The sequence below is a fragment of the Oncorhynchus mykiss genome, chromosome 7 (assembly GCF_057628025.1).
Source record: "Oncorhynchus mykiss isolate SJ-2025 chromosome 7, ASM5762802v1, whole genome shotgun sequence".
NCBI lineage: Eukaryota > Metazoa > Chordata > Actinopteri > Salmoniformes > Salmonidae > Oncorhynchus > Oncorhynchus mykiss.
Genome location: NC_143028.1, coordinates 24,395,337 through 24,413,432, shown reverse-complemented (window position 1 = coordinate 24,413,432; position 18,096 = coordinate 24,395,337). Strand labels below are relative to the sequence as shown.

At 42.3% G+C, this 18,096-nt stretch overlaps 11 non-coding genes across 11 annotated transcripts; all 11 read left to right on the top strand.

Moving 5' to 3' along the window:
- The first annotated feature begins 2,292 nt into the window (after window positions 1-2,292).
- Window positions 2,293-2,365, top strand: trnar-ccu (transfer RNA arginine (anticodon CCU)). The gene has a single exon. It is a non-coding gene; the product is annotated as a tRNA-Arg (tRNA).
- Window positions 2,366-3,246: 881 nt separating this feature from the next.
- On the top strand, window positions 3,247-3,319 carry trnar-ccu (transfer RNA arginine (anticodon CCU)). Its single transcript has one exon. It is a non-coding gene; the product is annotated as a tRNA-Arg (tRNA).
- An 881-nt stretch (window positions 3,320-4,200) lies between these two features.
- On the top strand, window positions 4,201-4,273 carry trnar-ccu (transfer RNA arginine (anticodon CCU)). Its single transcript has one exon. It is a non-coding gene; the product is annotated as a tRNA-Arg (tRNA).
- A 1,159-nt stretch (window positions 4,274-5,432) lies between these two features.
- On the top strand, window positions 5,433-5,505 carry trnar-ccu (transfer RNA arginine (anticodon CCU)). Its single transcript has one exon. It is a non-coding gene; the product is annotated as a tRNA-Arg (tRNA).
- A 1,158-nt stretch (window positions 5,506-6,663) lies between these two features.
- trnar-ccu (transfer RNA arginine (anticodon CCU)) lies at window positions 6,664-6,736 on the top strand. Its single transcript has one exon. It is a non-coding gene; the product is annotated as a tRNA-Arg (tRNA).
- Window positions 6,737-7,892: 1,156 nt separating this feature from the next.
- trnar-ccu (transfer RNA arginine (anticodon CCU)) lies at window positions 7,893-7,965 on the top strand. Its single transcript has one exon. It is a non-coding gene; the product is annotated as a tRNA-Arg (tRNA).
- Window positions 7,966-9,123: 1,158 nt separating this feature from the next.
- Window positions 9,124-9,196, top strand: trnar-ccu (transfer RNA arginine (anticodon CCU)). The gene has a single exon. It is a non-coding gene; the product is annotated as a tRNA-Arg (tRNA).
- A 600-nt stretch (window positions 9,197-9,796) lies between these two features.
- On the top strand, window positions 9,797-9,869 carry trnar-ccu (transfer RNA arginine (anticodon CCU)). Its single transcript has one exon. It is a non-coding gene; the product is annotated as a tRNA-Arg (tRNA).
- A 1,159-nt stretch (window positions 9,870-11,028) lies between these two features.
- On the top strand, window positions 11,029-11,101 carry trnar-ccu (transfer RNA arginine (anticodon CCU)). The gene has a single exon. It is a non-coding gene; the product is annotated as a tRNA-Arg (tRNA).
- Window positions 11,102-14,443: 3,342 nt separating this feature from the next.
- On the top strand, window positions 14,444-14,516 carry trnar-ccu (transfer RNA arginine (anticodon CCU)). Its single transcript has one exon. It is a non-coding gene; the product is annotated as a tRNA-Arg (tRNA).
- Window positions 14,517-16,497: 1,981 nt separating this feature from the next.
- Window positions 16,498-16,570, top strand: trnar-ccu (transfer RNA arginine (anticodon CCU)). The gene has a single exon. It is a non-coding gene; the product is annotated as a tRNA-Arg (tRNA).
- Window positions 16,571-18,096: the final 1,526 nt, after the last annotated feature.

The window sequence follows — 18,096 nt, the reverse complement described above, 5'->3', positions numbered from 1 at the left end:
AAATGCGTAGTTTCATTCCATGTGTAAGTGCCATTATACATTTTTTTTTACCTCTTCCATCAGTTCGTATTGGTCATATTGATTACAAAGATCCCCAGTGGCCTAAGACACTGGCCTCCTAAGCCATGGATTGTGAGGTTTAGTCTTTGCTGAAGTGGCTGAAAGCAGAGTTGTGCAGCGGATGCGTGCTGGGCCCATAACCCAGAGGTTGATGGATCAAAAACATTTTCTGCTAACCAGCTTTTTATAGCATTTAAGTGCGAACAAATATTTTTTTTAAATGCGTAGTTTCATTCCATGTGTAAGTGCCATTATACATTTTTTTTTACCTCTTCCATCAGTTCGTATTGGTCATATTGATTACAAAGATCCCCAGTGGCCTAAGACACTGGCCTCCTAAGCCATGGATTGTGAGGTTTAGTCTTTGCTGAAGTGGCTGAAAGCAGAGTTGTGCAGCGGATGCGTGCTGGGCCCATAACCCAGAGGTTGATGGATCGAAAACATTTTCTGCTAACCAGCTTTTTATAGCATTCAAGTGCAAACAAATATTTTTTTTAAATGCGTAGTTTCATTCCGTGTGTAAGTGCCATTATACATTTTTTTTTTACCTCTTCCATCAGTTCGTATTGGTCATATTGATTACAAAGATCCCCAGCGGCCTAAGACACTGGCCTCCTAAGCCATGGATTGTGAGGTTTAGTCTTTGCTGAAGTGGCTGAAAGCAGAGTTGTGCAGCGGATGCGTGCTGGGCCCATAACCCAGAGGTTGATGGATCAAAAACATTTTCTGCTAACCAGCTTTTTATAGCATTTAAGTGCGAACAAATATTTTTTTAAAATGCGTAGTTTCATTCCATGTGTAAGTGCCATTATACATTTTTTTTTACCTCTTCCATCAGTTCGTATTGGTCATATTGATTACAAAGATCCCCAGTGGCCTAAGACACTGGCCTCCTAAGCCATGGATTGTGAGGTTTAGTCTTTGCTGAAGTGGCTGAAAGCAGAGTTGTGCAGCGGATGCGTGCTTGGCCCATAACCAGTTCGTACTGGTTGTGAAAGGTAGACATTGCCCCAGTGGCCTAATGGATAAGTCACTGTCCTCCTAAGCCAGGAATTGTGGGTTCAAGTCCCATCTGGGGTGGTCGGAAACATTGTGGCGCAGCAGAAGCGTGCTAGGTCCAGTGGTCGATGGATCGAAAACATTTTCTGCTAACCATAGCATTTAAGTGCCGCAAATTTTTTTTTTTTAAATGCGTAGTTTCATTCCATGTGTAAGTGCCATTATACATTTTTGTTTACCTCTTCCATCAGTTCGTATTGGTCATATCGATTAGACACTGGCCTCCTAAGCCATGGATTGTGAGGTTTAGTCTTTGCTGAAGTGGCTGAAAGCAGAGTTGTGCAGCGGATGCGTGCTGGGCCCATAACCCAGAGGTTGATGGATCGAAAACATTTTCTGCTAACCAGCTTTTTATAGCATTCAAGTGCAAACAAATATTTTTTTTAAATGCATAGTTCCATTCCATGTGTAAGTGCCATTATACATTTTTTTTTACCTCTTCCATCAGTTCGTATTGGTCATATTGATTACAAAGATCCCCAGTGGCCTAAGACACTGGCCTCCTAAGCCATGGATTGTGAGGTTTAGTCTTTGCTGAAGTGGCTGAAAGCAGAGTTGTGCAGCGGATGCGTGCTGGGCCCATAACCCAGAGGTTGATGGATCGAAAACATTTTCTGCTAACCAGCTTTTTATAGCATTCAAGTGCAAACAAATATTTTTTTTAAATGCGTAGTTTCATTCCATGTGTAAGTGCCATTATACATTTTTTTTTACCTCTTCCATCAGTTCGTATTGGTCATATTGATTACAAAGATCCCCAGTGGCCTAAGACACTGGCCTCCTAAGCCATGGATTGTGAGGTTTAGTCTTTGCTGAAGTGGCTGAAAGCAGAGTTGTGCAGCGGATGCGTGCTGGGCCCATAACCCAGAGGTTGATGGATCAAAAACATTTTCTGCTAACCAGCTTTTTATAGCATTTAAGTGCGGACAAATATTTTTTTTAAATGCGTAGTTTCATTCCATGTGTAAGTGCCATTATACATTTTTTTTTACCTCTTCCATCAGTTCGTATTGGTCATATTGATTACAAAGATCCCCAGTGGCCTAAGACACTGGCCTCCTAAGCCATGGATTGTGAGGTTTAGTCTTTGCTGAAGTGGCTGAAAGCAGAGTTGTGCAGCGGATGCGTGCTGGGCCCATAACCAGTTCGTACTGGTTGTGAAAGGTAGACATTGCCCCAGTGGCCTAATGGATAAGGCACTGGCCTCCTAAGCCAGGAATTGTGGGTTCAAGTCCCATCTGGGGTGGTTGGAAACATTGTGGCCCAGCAGAAGCGTGCTAGGTCCATTACCCAGTGGTCGATGGATCGAAAACATTTTCTGCTAACCATAGCATTTAAGTGCCAACATTTTTTTTTTTTTAAATGCGTAGTTTCATTCCATGTGTAAGTGCCATTATACATTTTTGTTTACCTCTTCCATCAGTTCGTATTGGTCATATCGATTAGACACTGGCCTCCTAAGCCATGGATTGTGAGGTTTAGTCTTTGCTGAAGTGGCTGAAAGCAGAGTTATGCAGCGGATGCGTGCTGGGCCCATAACCCAGAGGTTGATGGATCGAAAACATTTTCTGCTAACCAGCTTTTTATAGCATTCAAGTGCAAACAAATATTTTTTTTAAATGCGTAGTTTCATTCCATGTGTAAGTGCCATTATACATTTTTTTTTACCTCTTCCATCAGTTCGTATTGGTCATATTGATTACAAAGATCCCCAGTGGCCTAAGACACTGGCCTCCTAAGCCATGGATTGTGAGGTTTAGTCTTTGCTGAAGTGGCTGAAAGCAGAGTTGTGCAGCGGATGCGTGCTGGGCCCATAACCCAGAGGTTGATGGATCAAAAACATTTTCTGCTAACCAGCTTTTTATAGCATTTAAGTGCGAACAAATATTTTTTTTAAATGCGTAGTTCCATTCCATGTGTAAGTGCCATTATACATTTTTTTTTACCTCTTCCATCAGTTCGTATTGGTCATATTGATTACAAAGATCCCCAGTGGCCTAAGACACTGGCCTCCTAAGCCATGGATTGTGAGGTTTAGTCTTTGCTGAAGTGGCTGAAAGCAGAGTTGTGCAGCGGATGCGTGCTGGGCCCATAACCAGTTCGTACTGGTTGTGAAAGGTAGACATTGCCCCAGTGGCCTAATGGATAAGGCACTGGCCTCCTAAGCCAGGAATTGTGGGTTCAAGTCCCATCTGGGGTGGTCGGAAACATTGTGGCCCAGCAGAAGCGTGCTAGGTCCATTACCCAGTGGTCGATGGATCGAAAACATTTTCTGCTAACCATAGCATTTAAGTGCCAAAATTTTTTTTTTTTTAAATGCGTAGTTTCATTCCATGTGTAAGTGCCATTATACATTTTTGTTTACCTCTTCCATCAGTTCGTATTGGTCATATCGATTAGACACTGGCCTCCTAAGCCATGGATTGTGAGGTTTAGTCTTTGCTGAAGTGGCTGAAAGCAGAGTTGTGCAGCGGATGCGTGCTGCGCCCATAACCCAGAGGTTGATGGATCGAAAACATTTTCTGCTAACCAGCTTTTTATAGCATTCAAGTGCAAACAAATATTTTTTTTAAATGCGTAGTTTCATTCCATGTGTAAGTGCCATTATACATTTTTTTTTACCTCTTCCATCAGTTCGTATTGGTCATATTGATTACAAAGATCCCCAGTGGCCTAAGACACTGGCCTCCTAAGCCATGGATTGTGAGGTTTAGTCTTTGCTGAAGTGGCTGAAAGCAGAGTTGTGCAGCGGATGCGTGCTGGGCCCATAACCCAGAGGTTGATGGATCAAAAACATTTTCTGCTAACCAGCTTTTTATAGCATTTAAGTGCGAACAAATATTTTTTTTAAATGCGTAGTTCCATTCCATGTGTAAGTGCCATTATACATTTTTTTTTACCTCTTCCATCAGTTCGTATTGGTCATATTGATTACAAAGATCCCCAGTGGCCTAAGACACTGGCCTCCTAAGCCATGGATTGTGAGGTTTAGTCTTTGCTGAAGTGGCTGAAAGCAGAGTTGTGCAGCGGATGCGTGCTGGGCCCATAACCAGTTCGTACTGGTTGTGAAAGGTAGACATTGCCCCAGTGGCCTAATGGATAAGGCACTGGCCTCCTAAGCCAGGAATTGTGGGTTCAAGTCCCATCTGGGGTGGTCGGAAACATTGTGGCCCAGCAGAAGCGTGCTAGGTCCATTACCCAGTGGTCGATGGATCGAAAACATTTTCTGCTAACCATAGCATTTAAGTGCCAAAATTTATTTTTTTTTAAATGCGTAGTTTCATTCCATGTGTAAGTGCCATTATACATTTTTGTTTACCTCTTCCATCAGTTCGTATTGGTTATATCGATTAGACACTGGCCTCCTAAGCCATGGATTGTGAGGTTTAGTCTTTGCTGAAGTGGCTGAAAGCAGAGTTGTGCAGCGGATGCGTGCTGCGCCCATAACCCAGAGGTTGATGGATCGAAAACATTTTCTGCTAACCAGCTTTTTATAGCATTCAAGTGCAAACAAATATTTTTTTTAAATGCGTAGTTTCATTCCATGTGTAAGTGCCATTATACATTTTTTTTTACCTCTTCCATCAGTTCGTATTGGTCATATTGATTACAAAGATCCCCAGTGGCCTAAGACACTGGCCTCCTAAGCCATGGATTGTGAGGTTTAGTCTTTGCTGAAGTGGCTGAAAGCAGAGTTGTGCAGCGGATGCGTGCTGGGCCCATAACCCAGAGGTTGATGGATCGAAAACATTTTCTGCTAACCAGCTTTTTATAGCATTCAAGTGCAAACAAATATTTTTTTTAAATGCGTAGTTTCATTCCATGTGTAAGTGCCATTATACATTTTTTTTTACCTCTTCCATCAGTTCGTATTGGTCATATTGATTACAAAGATCCCCAGTGGCCTAAGACACTGGCCTCCTAAGCCATGGATTGTGAGGTTTAGTCTTTGCTGAAGTGGCTGAAAGCAGAGTTGTGCAGCGGATGCGTGCTGGGCCCATAACCCAGAGGTTGATGGATCAAAAACATTTTCTGCTAACCAGCTTTTTATAGCATTTAAGTGCGAACAAATATTTTTTTTAAATGCGTAGTTTCATTCCATGTGTAAGTGCCATTATACATTTTTTTTTACCTCTTCCATCAGTTCGTATTGGTCATATTGATTACAAAGATCCCCAGTGGCCTAAGACACTGGCCTCCTAAGCCATGGATTGTAAGGTTTAGTCTTTGCTGAAGTGGCTGAAAGCAGAGTTGTGCAGCGGATGCGTGCTGGGCCCATAACCAGTTCGTACTGGTTGTGAAAGGTAGACATTGCCCCAGTGGCCTAATGGATAAGGCACTGGCCTCCTAAGCCAGGAATTGTGGGTTCAAGTCCCATCTGGGGTGGTCGGAAACATTGTGGCCCAGCAGAAGCGTGAGAGGTCCATTACCCAGTGGTCGATGGATCGAAAACATTTTCTGCTAACCATAGCATTTAAGTGCCAAATTTTTTTTTATTTTTAAATGCGTAGTTTCATTCCATGTGTAAGTGCCATTATACATTTTTGTTTACCTCTTCCATCAGTTCGTATTGGTCATATCGATTAGACACTGGCCTCCTAAGCCATGGATTGTGAGGTTTAGTCTTTGCTGAAGTGGCTGAAAGCAGAGTTGTGCAGCGGATGCGTGCTGGATGCGTGTCCATTACCCAGTGGTCGATGGATCGAAAACATTTTCTGCTAACCATAGCATTCAAGTGCAAACAAATATTTTTTTTAAATGCGTAGTTTCATTCCATGTGTAAGTGCCATTATACATTTTTTTTTACCTCTTCCATCAGTTCGTATTGGTCATATTGATTACAAAGATCCCCAGTGGCCTAAGACACTGGCCTCCTAAGCCATGGATTGTGAGGTTTAGTCTTTGCTGAAGTGGCTGAAAGCAGAGTTGTGCAGCGGATGCGTGCTGGGCCCATAACCCAGAGGTTGATGGATCGAAAACATTTTCTGCTAACCAGCTTTTTATAGCATTCAAGTGCAAACAAATATTTTTTTTAAATGCGTAGTTTCATTCCATGTGTAAGTGCCATTATACATTTTTTTTTACCTCTTCCATCAGTTCGTATTGGTCATATTGATTACAAAGATCCCCAGTGGCCTAAGACACTGGCCTCCTAAGCCATGGATTGTGAGGTTTAGTCTTTGCTGAAGTGGCTGAAAGCAGAGTTGTGCAGCGGATGCGTGCTGGGCCCATAACCCAGAGGTTGATGGATCAAAAACATTTTCTGCTAACCAGCTTTTTATAGCATTTAAGTGCGAACAAATATTTTTTTAAAATGCGTAGTTTCATTCCATGTGTAAGTGCCATTATACATTTTTTTTTACCTCTTCCATCAGTTCGTATTGGTCATATTGATTACAAAGATCCCCAGTGGCCTAAGACACTGGCCTCCTAAGCCATGGATTGTAAGGTTTAGTCTTTGCTGAAGTGGCTGAAAGCAGAGTTGTGCAGCGGATGCGTGCTGGGCCCATAACCAGTTCGTACTGGTTGTGAAAGGTAGACATTGCCCCAGTGGCCTAATGGATAAGGCACTGGCCTCCTAAGCCAGGAATTGTGGGTTCAAGTCCCATCTGGGGTGGTCGGAAACATTGTGGCCCAGCAGAAGCGTGAGAGGTCCATCCAGTGGTCGATGGATCGAAAACATTTTCTGCTAACCATAGCATTTAAGTGCCAAATTTTTTTTTTTTTTAAATGCGTAGTTTCATTCCATGTGTAAGTGCCATTATACATTTTTGTTTACCTCTTCCATCAGTTCGTATTGGTTATATCGATTAGACACTGGCCTCCTAAGCCATGGATTGTGAGGTTTAGTCTTTGCTGAAGTGGCTGAAAGCAGAGTTGTGCAGCGGATGCGTGCTGCGCCCATAACCCAGAGGTTGATGGATCGAAAACATTTTCTGCTAACCAGCTTTTTATAGCATTCAAGTGCAAACAAATATTTTTTTTAAATGCGTAGTTTCATTCCATGTGTAAGTGCCATTCTACATTTTTTTTTACCTCTTCCATCAGTTCGTATTGGTCATATTGATTACAAAGATCCCCAGTGGCCTAAGACACTGGCCTCCTAAGCCATGGATTGTGAGGTTTAGTCTTTGCTGAAGTGGCTGAAAGCAGAGTTGTGCAGCGGATGCGTGCTGGGCCCATAACCCAGAGGTTGATGGATCGAAAACATTTTCTGCTAACCAGCTTTTTATAGCATTCAAGTGCAAACAAATATTTTTTTTAAATGCGTAGTTTCATTCCATGTGTAAGTGCCATTATACATTTTTTTTTACCTCTTCCATCAGTTCGTATTGGTCATATTGATTACAAAGATCCCCAGTGGCCTAAGACACTGGCCTCCTAAGCCATGGATTGTGAGGTTTAGTCTTTGCTGAAGTGGCTGAAAGCAGAGTTGTGCAGCGGATGCGTGCTGGGCCCATAACCCAGAGGTTGATGGATCAAAAACATTTTCTGCTAACCAGCTTTTTATAGCATTTAAGTGCGAACAAATATTTTTTTTAAATGCGTAGTTTCATTCCATGTGTAAGTGCCATTATACATTTTTTTTTACCTCTTCCATCAGTTCGTATTGGTCATATTGATTACAAAGATCCCCAGTGGCCTAAGACACTGGCCTCCTAAGCCATGGATTGTAAGGTTTAGTCTTTGCTGAAGTGGCTGAAAGCAGAGTTGTGCAGCGGATGCGTGCTGGGCCCATAACCAGTTCGTACTGGTTGTGAAAGGTAGACATTGCCCCAGTGGCCTAATGGATAAGGCACTGGCCTCCTAAGCCAGGAATTGTGGGTTCAAGTCCCATCTGGGGTGGTCGGAAACATTGTGGCCCAGCAGAAGCGTGAGAGGTCCATTACCCAGTGGTCGATGGATCGAAAACATTTTCTGCTAACCATAGCATTTAAGTGCCAAATTTTTTTTTATTTTTAAATGCGTAGTTTCATTCCATGTGTAAGTGCCATTATACATTTTTGTTTACCTCTTCCATCAGTTCGTATTGGTCATATCGATTAGACACTGGCCTCCTAAGCCATGGATTGTGAGGTTTAGTCTTTGCTGAAGTGGCTGAAAGCAGAGTTGTGCAGCGGATGCGTGCTGGATGCGTGTCCATTACCCAGTGGTCGATGGATCGAAAACATTTTCTGCTAACCATAGCATTCAAGTGCAAACAAATATTTTTTTTAAATGCGTAGTTTCATTCCATGTGTAAGTGCCATTATACATTTTTTTTTACCTCTTCCATCAGTTCGTATTGGTCATATTGATTACAAAGATCCCCAGTGGCCTAAGACACTGGCCTCCTAAGCCATGGATTGTGAGGTTTAGTCTTTGCTGAAGTGGCTGAAAGCAGAGTTGTGCAGCGGATGCGTGCTGGGCCCATAACCCAGAGGTTGATGGATCGAAAACATTTTCTGCTAACCAGCTTTTTATAGCATTCAAGTGCAAACAAATATTTTTTTTAAATGCGTAGTTTCATTCCATGTGTAAGTGCCATTATACATTTTTTTTTACCTCTTCCATCAGTTCGTATTGGTCATATTGATTACAAAGATCCCCAGTGGCCTAAGACACTGGCCTCCTAAGCCATGGATTGTGAGGTTTAGTCTTTGCTGAAGTGGCTGAAAGCAGAGTTGTGCAGCGGATGCGTGCTGGGCCCATAACCCAGAGGTTGATGGATCAAAAACATTTTCTGCTAACCAGCTTTTTATAGCATTTAAGTGCGAACAAATATTTTTTTAAAATGCGTAGTTTCATTCCATGTGTAAGTGCCATTATACATTTTTTTTTACCTCTTCCATCAGTTCGTATTGGTCATATTGATTACAAAGATCCCCAGTGGCCTAAGACACTGGCCTCCTAAGCCATGGATTGTAAGGTTTAGTCTTTGCTGAAGTGGCTGAAAGCAGAGTTGTGCAGCGGATGCGTGCTGGGCCCATAACCAGTTCGTACTGGTTGTGAAAGGTAGACATTGCCCCAGTGGCCTAATGGATAAGGCACTGGCCTCCTAAGCCAGGAATTGTGGGTTCAAGTCCCATCTGGGGTGGTCGGAAACATTGTGGCCCAGCAGAAGCGTGAGAGGTCCATCCAGTGGTCGATGGATCGAAAACATTTTCTGCTAACCATAGCATTTAAGTGCCAAATTTTTTTTTTTTTTAAATGCGTAGTTTCATTCCATGTGTAAGTGCCATTATACGTTTTTGTTTACCTCTTCCATCAGTTCGTATTGGTCATATCGATTAGACACTGGCCTCCTAAGCCATGGATTGTGAGGTTTAGTCTTTGCTGAAGTGGCTGAAAGCAGAGTTGTGCAGCGGATGCGTGCTGGGCCCATAACCCAGAGGTTGATGGATCAAAAACATTTTCTGCTAACCAGCTTTTTATAGCATTTAAGTGCGAACAAATATTTTTTTGAAATGCGTAGTTTCATTCCATGTGTAAGTGCCATTATACATTTTTTTTTACCTCTTCCATCAGTTCGTATTGGTCATATTGATTACAAAGATCCCCAGTGGCCTAAGACACTGGCCTCCTAACCCATGGATTGTAAGGTTTAGTCTTTGCTGAAGTGGCTGAAAGCAGAGTTGTGCAGCGGATGCGTGCTGGGCCCATAACCAGTTCGTACTGGTTGTGAAAGGTAGACATTGCCCCAGTGGCCTAATGGATAAGGCACTGGCCTCCTAAGCCAGGAATTGTGGGTTCAAGTCCCATCTGGGGTGGTCGGAAACATTGTGGCCCAGCAGAAGCGTGAGAGGTCCATTACCCAGTGGTCGATGGATCGAAAACATTTTCTGCTAACCATAGCATTTAAGTGCCAAATTTTTTTTTTTTTTTAAATGCGTAGTTTCATTCCATGTGTAAGTGCCATTATACATTTTTGTTTACCTCTTCCATCAGTTCGTATTGGTCATATCGATTAGACACTGGCCTCCTAAGCCATGGATTGTGAGGTTTAGTCTTTGCTGAAGTGGCTGAAAGCAGAGTTGTGCAGCGGATGCGTGCTGGATGCGTGTCCATTACCCAGTGGTCGATGGATCGAAAACATTTTCTGCTAACCATAGCATTTAAGTGCCAAATTTTTTTTTTTTTTAAATGCGTAGTTTCATTCCATGTGTAAGTGCCATTATACATTTTTTTTTACCTCTTCCATCAGTTCGTATTGGTCATATTGATTACAAAGATCCCCAGTGGCCTAAGACACTGGCCTCCTAAGCCATGGATTGTGAGGTTTAGTCTTTGCTGAAGTGGCTGAAAGCAGAGTTGTGCAGCGGATGCGTGCTGGGCCCATAACCCAGAGGTTGATGGATCGAAAACATTTTCTGCTAACCAGCTTTTTATAGCATTCAAGTGCAAACAAATATTTTTTTTAAATGCGTAGTTTCATTCCATGTGTAAGTGCCATTATACATTTTTTTTTACCTCTTCCATCAGTTCGTATTGGTCATATTGATTACAAAGATCCCCAGTGGCCTAAGACACTGGCCTCCTAAGCCATGGATTGTGAGGTTTAGTCTTTGCTGAAGTGGCTGAAAGCAGAGTTGTGCAGCGGATGCGTGCTGGGCCCATAACCCAGAGGTTGATGGATCAAAAACATTTTCTGCTAACCAGCTTTTTATAGCATTTAAGTGCGAACAAATATTTTTTTTAAATGCGTAGTTTCATTCCATGTGTAAGTGCCATTATACATTTTTTTTTACCTCTTCCATCAGTTCGTATTGGTCATATTGATTACAAAGATCCCCAGTGGCCTAAGACACTGGCCTCCTAAGCCATGGATTGTAAGGTTTAGTCTTTGCTGAAGTGGCTGAAAGCAGAGTTGTGCAGCGGATGCGTGCTGGGCCCATAACCAGTTCGTACTGGTTGTGAAAGGTAGACATTGCCCCAGTGGCCTAATGGATAAGGCACTGGCCTCCTAAGCCAGGAATTGTGGGTTCAAGTCCCATCTGGGGTGGTCGGAAACATTGTGGCCCAGCAGAAGCGTGAGAGGTCCATTACCCAGTGGTCGATGGATCGAAAACATTTTCTGCTAACCATAGCATTTAAGTGCCAAATTTTTTTTTTTTTTTAAATGCGTAGTTTCATTCCATGTGTAAGTGCCATTATACATTTTTGTTTACCTCTTCCATCAGTTCGTATTGGTCATATCGATTAGACACTGGCCTCCTAAGCCATGGATTGTGAGGTTTAGTCTTTGCTGAAGTGGCTGAAAGCAGAGTTGTGCAGCGGATGCGTGCTGGATGCGTGTCCATTACCCAGTGGTCGATGGATCGAAAACATTTTCTGCTAACCATAGCATTTAAGTGCCAAATTTTTTTTTTTTTTAAATGCGTAGTTTCATTCCATGTGTAAGTGCCATTATACATTTTTTTTTACCTCTTCCATCAGTTCGTATTGGTCATATTGATTACAAAGATCCCCAGTGGCCTAAGACACTGGCCTCCTAAGCCATGGATTGTGAGGTTTAGTCTTTGCTGAAGTGGCTGAAAGCAGAGTTGTGCAGCGGATGCGTGCTGGGCCCATAACCCAGAGGTTGATGGATCGAAAACATTTTCTGCTAACCAGCTTTTTATAGCATTCAAGTGCAAACAAATATTTTTTTTAAATGCGTAGTTTCATTCCATGTGTAAGTGCCATTATACATTTTTTTTTACCTCTTCCATCAGTTCGTATTGGTCATATTGATTACAAAGATCCCCAGTGGCCTAAGACACTGGCCTCCTAAGCCATGGATTGTGAGGTTTAGTCTTTGCTGAAGTGGCTGAAAGCAGAGTTGTGCAGCGGATGCGTGCTGGGCCCATAACCCAGAGGTTGATGGATCAAAAACATTTTCTGCTAACCAGCTTTTTATAGCATTTAAGTGCGAACAAATATTTTTTTAAAATGCGTAGTTTCATTCCATGTGTAAGTGCCATTATACATTTTTTTTTACCTCTTCCATCAGTTCGTATTGGTCATATTGATTACAAAGATCCCCAGTGGCCTAAGACACTGGCCTCCTAAGCCATGGATTGTAAGGTTTAGTCTTTGCTGAAGTGGCTGAAAGCAGAGTTGTGCAGCGGATGCGTGCTGGGCCCATAACCAGTTCGTACTGGTTGTGAAAGGTAGACATTGCCCCAGTGGCCTAATGGATAAGGCACTGGCCTCCTAAGCCAGGAATTGTGGGTTCAAGTCCCATTTGGGGTGGTCGGAAACATTGTGGCCCAGCAGAAGCGTGCTAGGTCCATTACCCAGTGGTCGATGGATCGAAAACATTTTCTGCTAACCATAGCATTTAAGTGCCAAAATTTTTTTTTTTTTAAATGCGTAGTTTCATTCCATGTGTAAGTGCCATTATACATTTTTGTTTACCTCTTCCATCAGTTCGTATTGGTCATATCGATTAGACACTGGCCTCCTAAGCCATGGATTGTGAGGTTTAGTCTTTGCTGAAGTGGCTGAAAGCAGAGTTGTGCAGCGGATGCGTGCTGGGCCCATAACCCAGAGGTTGATGGATCGAAAACATTTTCTGCTAACCAGCTTTTTATAGCATTCAAGTGCAAACAAATATTTTTTTTAAATGCGTAGTTTCATTCCATGTGTAAGTGCCATTATACATTTTTTTTTACCTCTTCCATCAGTTCGTATTGGTCATATTGATTACAAAGATCCCCAGTGGCCTAAGACACTGGCCTCCTAAGCCATGGATTGTGAGGTTTAGTCTTTGCTGAAGTGGCTGAAAGCAGAGTTGTGCAGCGGATGCGTGCTGGGCCCATAACCCAGAGGTTGATGGATCGAAAACATTTTCTGCTAACCAGCTTTTTATAGCATTCAAGTGCAAACAAATATTTTTTTTAAATGCGTAGTTTCATTCCATGTGTAAGTGCCATTATACATTTTTTTTTACCTCTTCCATCAGTTCGTATTGGTCATATTGATTACAAAGATCCCCAGTGGCCTAAGACACTGGCCTCCTAAGCCATGGATTGTGAGGTTTAGTCTTTGCTGAAGTGGCTGAAAGCAGAGTTGTGCAGCGGATGCGTGCTGGGCCCATAACCCAGAGGTTGATGGATCAAAAACATTTTCTGCTAACCAGCTTTTTATAGCATTTAAGTGCGAACAAATATTTTTTTAAAATGCGTAGTTTCATTCCATGTGTAAGTGCCATTATACATTTTTTTTTACCTCTTCCATCAGTTCGTATTGGTCATATTGATTACAAAGATCCCCAGTGGCCTAAGACACTGGCCTCCTAAGCCATGGATTGTAAGGTTTAGTCTTTGCTGAAGTGGCTGAAAGCAGAGTTGTGCAGCGGATGCGTGCTGGGCCCATAACCAGTTCGTACTGGTTGTGAAAGGTAGACATTGCCCCAGTGGCCTAATGGATAAGGCACTGGCCTCCTAAGCCAGGAATTGTGGGTTCAAGTCCCATCTAGGGTGGTCGGAAACATTGTGGCCCAGCAGAAGCGTGAGAGGTCCATCCAGTGGTCGATGGATCGAAAACATTTTCTGCTAACCATAGCATTTAAGTGCCAAATTTTTTTTTTTTTTAAATGCGTAGTTTCATTCCATGTGTAAGTGCCATTATACATTTTTGTTTACCTCTTCCATCAGTTCGTATTGGTCATATCGATTAGACACTGGCCTCCTAAGCCATGGATTGTGAGGTTTAGTCTTTGCTGAAGTGGCTGAAAGCAGAGTTGTGCAGCGGATGCGTGCTGGGCCCATAACCCAGAGGTTGATGGATCGAAAACATTTTCTGCTAACCAGCTTTTTATAGCATTCAAGTGCAAACAAATATTTTTTTTAAATGCGTAGTTTCATTCCATGTGTAAGTGCCATTATACATTTTTTTTTACCTCTTCCATCAGTTCGTATTGGTCATATTGATTACAAAGATCCCCAGTGGCCTAAGACACTGGCCTCCTAAGCCATGGATTGTGAGGTTTAGTCTTTGCTGAAGTGGCTGAAAGCAGAGTTGTGCAGCGGATGCGTGCTGGGCCCATAACCCAGAGGTTGATGGATCGAAAACATTTTCTGCTAACCAGCTTTTTATAGCATTCAAGTGCAAACAAATATTTTTTTTAAATGCGTAGTTTCATTCCATGTGTAAGTGCCATTATACATTTTTTTTTACCTCTTCCATCAGTTCGTATTGGTCATATTGATTACAAAGATCCCCAGTGGCCTAAGACACTGGCCTCCTAAGCCATGGATTGTGAGGTTTAGTCTTTGCTGAAGTGGCTGAAAGCAGAGTTGTGCAGCGGATGCGTGCTGGGCCCATAACCAGTTCGTACTGGTTGTGAAAGGTAGACATTGCCCCAGTGGCCTAATGGATAAGGCACTGGCCTCCTAAGCCAGGAATTGTGGGTTCAAGTCCCATCTGGGGTGGTCGGAAACATTGTGGCCCAGCAGAAGCGTGCTAGGTCCATTACCCAGTGGTCGATGGATCGAAAACATTTTCTGCTAACCATAGCATTTAAGTGCCAACATTTTTTTTTTTTTAAATGCGTAGTTTCATTCCATGTGTAAGTGCCATTATACATTTTTGTTTACCTCTTCCATCAGTTCGTATTGGTCATATCGATTAGACACTGGCCTCCTAAGCCATGGATTGTGAGGTTTAGTCTTTGCTGAAGTGGCTGAAAGCAGAGTTGTGCAGCGGATGCGTGCTGGGCCCATAACCCAGAGGTTGATGGATCGAAAACATTTTCTGCTAACCAGCTTTTTATAGCATTCAAGTGCAAACAAATATTTTTTTTAAATGCGTAGTTTCATTCCATGTGTAAGTGCCATTATACATTTTTTTTTACCTCTTCCATCAGTTCGTATTGGTCATATTGATTACAAAGATCCCCAGTGGCCTAAGACACTGGCCTCCTAAGCCATGGATTGTGAGGTTTAGTCTTTGCTGAAGTGGCTGGAAGCAGAGTTGTGCAGCGGATGCGTGCTGGGCCCATAACCCAGAGGTTGATGGATCGAAAACATTTTCTGCTAACCAGCTTTTTATAGCATTCAAGTGCAAACAAATATTTTTTTTAAATGCGTAGTTTCATTCCATGTGTAAGTGCCATTATACATTTTTTTTTACCTCTTCCATCAGTTCGTATTGGTCATATTGATTACAAAGATCCCCAGTGGCCTAAGACACTGGCCTCCTAAGCCATGGATTGTGAGGTTTAGTCTTTGCTGAAGTGGCTGAAAGCAGAGTTGTGCAGCGGATGCGTGCTGGGCCCATAACCCAGAGGTTGATGGATCAAAAACATTTTCTGCTAACCAGCTTTTTATAGCATTTAAGTGCGAACAAATATTTTTTTTAAATGCGTAGTTTCATTCCATGTGTAAGTGCCATTATACATTTTTTTTTACCTCTTCCATCAGTTCGTATTGGTCATATTGATTACAAAGATCCCCAGTGGCCTAAGACACTGGCCTCCTAAGCCATGGATTGTGAGGTTTAGTCTTTGCTGAAGTGGCTGAAAGCAGAGTTGTGCAGCGGATGCGTGCTGGGCCCATAACCCAGAGGTTGATGGATCGAAAACATTTTCTGCTAACCATAGCATTTAAGTGCCAAAATTTTTTTTTTTTTAAATGCGTAGTTTCATTCCATGTGTAAGTGCCATTATACATTTTTGTTTACCTCTTCCATCAGTTCGTATTGGTCATATCGATTAGACACTGGCCTCCTAAGCCATGGATTGTGAGGTTTAGTCTTTGCTGAAGTGGCTGAAAGCAGAGTTGTGCAGCGGATGCGTGCTGGGCCCATAACCCAGAGGTTGATGGATCAAAAAAAATTTCTGCTAACCAGCTTTTTATAGCATTTAAGTGCGAACAAATATTTTTTTAAAATGCGTAGTTTCATTCCATGTGTAAGTGCCATTATACATTTTTTTTTACCTCTTCCATCAGTTCGTATTGGTCATATTGATTACAAAGATCCCCAGTGGCCTAAGACACTGGCCTCCTAAGCCATGGATTGTGAGGTTTAGTCTTTGCTGAAGTGGCTGAAAGCAGAGTTGTGCAGCGGATGCGTGCTGGGCCCATAACCCAGAGGTTGATGGATCAAAAACATTTTCTGCTAACCAGCTTTTTATAGCATTTAAGTGCGAACAAATATTTTTTTAAAATGCGTAGTTTCATTCCATGTGTAAGTGCCATTATACATTTTTTTTTACCTCTTCCATCAGTTCGTATTGGTCATATTGATTACAAAGATCCCCAGTTGCCTAAGACACTGGCCTCCTAAGCCACTGGCCTCCTAAGCCATGGATTGTGAGGTTTAGTCTTTGCTGAAGTGGCTGAAAGCAGAGTTGTGCAGCGGATGCGTGCTGGGCCCATAACCAGTTCGTACTGGTTGTGAACGGTAGACATTGCCCCAGTGGCCTAATGGATAAGGCACTGGCCTCCTAAGCCAGGAATTGTGGGTTCAAGTCCCATCTGGGGTGGTCGGAAACATTGTGGCCCAGCAGAAGCGTGCTAGGTCCATTACCCAGTGGTCGATGGATCGAAAACATTTTCTGCTAACCATAGCATTTAAGTGCCAAATTGTTTTTTTTTTTAAATGCGTAGTTTCATTCCATGTGTAAGTGCCATTATACATTTTTGTTTACCTCTTCCATCAGTTCGTATTGGTCATATCGATTAGACACTGGCCTCCTAAGCCATGGATTGTGAGGTTTAGTCTTTGCTGAAGTGGCTGAAAGCAGAGTTGTGCAGCGGATGCGTGCTGGGCCCATAACCCAGAGGTTGATGGATCGAAAACATTTTCTGCTAACCAGCTTTTTATAGCATTCAAGTGCAAACAAATATTTTTTTTAAATGCGTAGTTTCATTCCATGTGTAAGTGCCATTATACATTTTTTTTTACCTCTTCCATCAGTTCGTATTGGTCATATTGATTACAAAGATCCCCAGTGGCCTAAGACACTGGCCTCCTAAGCCATGGATTGTGAGGTTTAGTCTTTGCTGAAGTGGCTGAAAGCAGAGTTGTGCAGCGGATGCGTGCTGGGCCCATAACCCAGAGGTTGATGGATCGAAAACATTTTCTGCTAACCAGCTTTTTATAGCATTTAAGTGCGAACAAATATTTTTTTTAAATGCGTAGTTTCATTCCATGTGTAAGTGCCATTATACATTTTTTTTTACCTCTTCCATCAGTTCGTATTGGTCATATTGATTACAAAGATCCCCAGTGGCCTAAGACACTGGCCTCCTAAGCCATGGATTGTGAGGTTTAGTCTTTGCTGAAGTGGCTGAAAGCAGAGTTGTGCAGCGGATGCGTGCTGGGCCCATAACCCAGAGGTTGATGGATCAAAAACATTTTCTGCTAACCAGCTTTTTATAGCATTTAAGTGCGAACAAATATTTTTTTTAAATGCGTAGTTTCATTCCATGTGTAAGTGCCATTATACATTTTTTTTTACCTCTTCCATCAGTTCGTATTGGTCATATTGATTACAAAGATCCCCAGTGGCCTAAGACACTGGCCTCCTAAGCCATGGATTGTGAGGTTTAGTCTTTGCTGAAGTGGCTGAAAGCAGAGTTGTGCAGCGGATGCGTGCTGGGCCCATAACCCAGAGGTTGATGGATCGAAAACATTTTCTGCTAACCATAGCATTTAAGTGCCAAAATTTTTTTTTTTTTAAATGCGTAGTTTCATTCCATGTGTAAGTGCCATTATACATTTTTGTTTACCTCTTCCATCAGTTCGTATTGGTCATATCGATTAGACACTGGCCTCCTAAGCCATGGATTGTGAGGTTTAGTCTTTGCTGAAGTGGCTGAAAGCAGAGTTGTGCAGCGGATGCGTGCTGGGCCCATAACCCAGAGGTTGATGGATCAAAAAAAATTTCTGCTAACCAGCTTTTTATAGCATTTAAGTGCGAACAAATATTTTTTTAAAATGCGTAGTTTCATTCCATGTGTAAGTGCCATTATACATTTTTTTTTACCTCTTCCATCAGTTCGTATT